At 36.1% G+C, this 2,356-nt stretch overlaps 1 non-coding gene across 1 annotated transcript; it reads right to left on the bottom strand.

Annotated features, from left to right (window-relative positions):
* Positions 1–315: 315 nt before the first annotated feature.
* On the bottom strand, positions 316–422 carry LOC147382395 (small nucleolar RNA R71). The gene has a single exon (XR_015174113.1). It is a non-coding gene; the product is annotated as a small nucleolar RNA R71 (small nucleolar RNA).
* Positions 423–2,356: the final 1,934 nt, after the last annotated feature.

Here is a 2,356-nt window from a genome sequence, read left to right as displayed (position 1 = left end):
TTTGGTGTTAGGGGTATTTTGGTAATTTGGTCATTTTTAGTGATTTTTATCGTGAAGCTTCTTTTTGGTCTGTAATATGATGCTTTCTACGTTTCTGGGATCGTATTTTCCTAGCGTAGCATGATTTCTAAGATTTTGTCAGTTCGAGATACCTCATCCTGATTTTTGAAACACATCTGGTGACAGAATAAAGCACTGGAATAAACATCCATCATTGGGAACTTTTGCGATCGGGTTGACGACTTGATTAATTAGGCGGATGCAAAAATGGGGTGTCTACACCTTGCTAAATACTTTTCGCCATCAAAAACTACAAAGTTGAGGAATGATATCACTACTTTCGTGCAGTTAAACAATGAGTCTCTCTATGAAGCCTGGGAAAGGTATAAAGATCTACTTCGAAAATGTCCTCATCATGCTTTATCGGACTGGTTAATCATCCAAATTTTCTATAATGGGTTGGTTGGATCTATTAGAACAAGTGTTGATTCTGCAACAGGTGGATCTCTTATGGCAAAGACATTTAAGGATGGGTATAATTTGTTGGAGGAGATGGCCTTTAATAACTTTCAATACCATATAGAGAGGATGAATCCAAGAAAAATAGTAAGAGTGCACGAATTAGATATTCTTACAGCTTTGACTGCTCAAGTGGTATCCTTATCTAAGAAATTTGATTCATTTGGAGTTTATGTCATTCAAACTCCCACCGTTACATGCGAAATTTGTGGAAACAATCATTCAGGAGATATGTGCCATAATAATCCAGAGTCTCTCAATTTTGTTAGTAGTAGGCAGAATAATCCATACTCTAACTATTATAATCCAGGTTGAAAAAATCATCCTAACTTCTCATAGAGTAACAATAATCAAGTTGAGGCCTCTTTATCTGCAAAGCCCATGTTTCAACCGAGTTATCATCCTCAAGCTCCTCCTAGAGAAAAGAAGTCTTTTTTGGAAGATATAGTACAACAGATGGGAACCAACACTAATCAGTTCATGACAAAGGCTAGAACTCAACTCCAAAACCAAGCAACTTCTATTCAAAATATAAAAATTCAGTTGAGTCAAGTTGCTTCAACAATTAACAATCGTCCTCAAGGAGCTTTTCCTAGCAATACAGAGACTAATCCGAAGAGAGGTGGCAAGGAACACTGCAAGGCTATCACATTGAGGAGTGGAAAAGAGTTGAATGATGTTGTTAAGGAACCGGATGTTTTAGTGGCAAAAAAAATAGTTTCTAAAGAGAAGGGTGAATAAGAGAAAGAAGCTACAAACCAAGAGCGCAAAAAGTCAGGCATAGAAAATATTACTCCTTACAACCCATCCCATAATTTTCTCATTGTTTTAAGAAGCAAAAACATGATTAGTAGTTTGCAAAGTTTATGAATGTCTTCAAGAAGTTACATATTAATATCTCATTCGCTGAAGCTTTAAAGCAAATGCCAAGTTTATGAAAGATATCTTAACTTAAAAAAGACAATTAATTGAATTCGAAACAGTGAGTTTGACTGAAGAATGCAGTGCTATCATTCAAAGGAAACTTCCAGCAAAGCTTAAGGATCCAGGGAGCTTCACTATACTATGCACCATAGGTAATCAATTCTCTAATAGAGCTTTGTGTGATTTGGGAGCTAGTAGTAATCTGATGCCACTGTTTATAATTCAAAAATTGGGATTGGGAGAAGCCAGGCCTACTACTGTGACACTCTAGTTAGTAGATCGATCATTGAAGTATCCAAGGGGGATTATTGAATATATACTTGTTAAGGTTGAAAAAATTTATATTCCTTGCTTATTTTATTGTTCTTGATATGGATGAGGATAAGGATGTTCCAATCGTTCTTGATAGACCATTCTTAGCCACAGTAGAACTCTTATTGATATGCAAAAATGGAAGCTTACTATGAGAGTTCAAGATCAAGAGGTGAAGTTTAATGTTTTCAAAGCTATGAAGTTCCCCACTGAAGAGCCTGAAGATTGTTATAGAATTGATATAATGGACACATATGTTCAATATGACCATGAAGAAACACTCCCATTTAACCAGTTTGAATTAGCAATTATTAATGCATACAACGAGAAAGATTTTGAGTGTTTGGAGTCGGTGAACTACTTGGAGGCTGTACCAAAATTCTCTCGTTCTAAGTCAGAATTTGAGTTGTTAGAAGTGTCACCGTTAGGTTCTCATTTGAAGCCTTCAATTCAAGAATCGTCATCATTAGAGATCAAGTCTCTTCCTATTCATTTGAGGGAGTTGCGAGAGTACAAGAAAGCATTAGGATATTCCATAACGGATATTAAAGGGATTTGTCCTTCTACCAGCATGCACAAAATCCGTATGGAGGATTATCAT

This window comes from Akebia trifoliata, chromosome 16 (genome assembly GCF_017979445.1).
Source record: "Akebia trifoliata isolate Shusen 1 chromosome 16, ASM1797944v1, whole genome shotgun sequence".
Classification (NCBI taxonomy): Eukaryota; Viridiplantae; Streptophyta; class Magnoliopsida; order Ranunculales; family Lardizabalaceae; genus Akebia; species Akebia trifoliata.
Note: the sequence above shows the minus strand (reverse complement) of the source record. Positions and strands in the feature narration are given on the sequence as shown.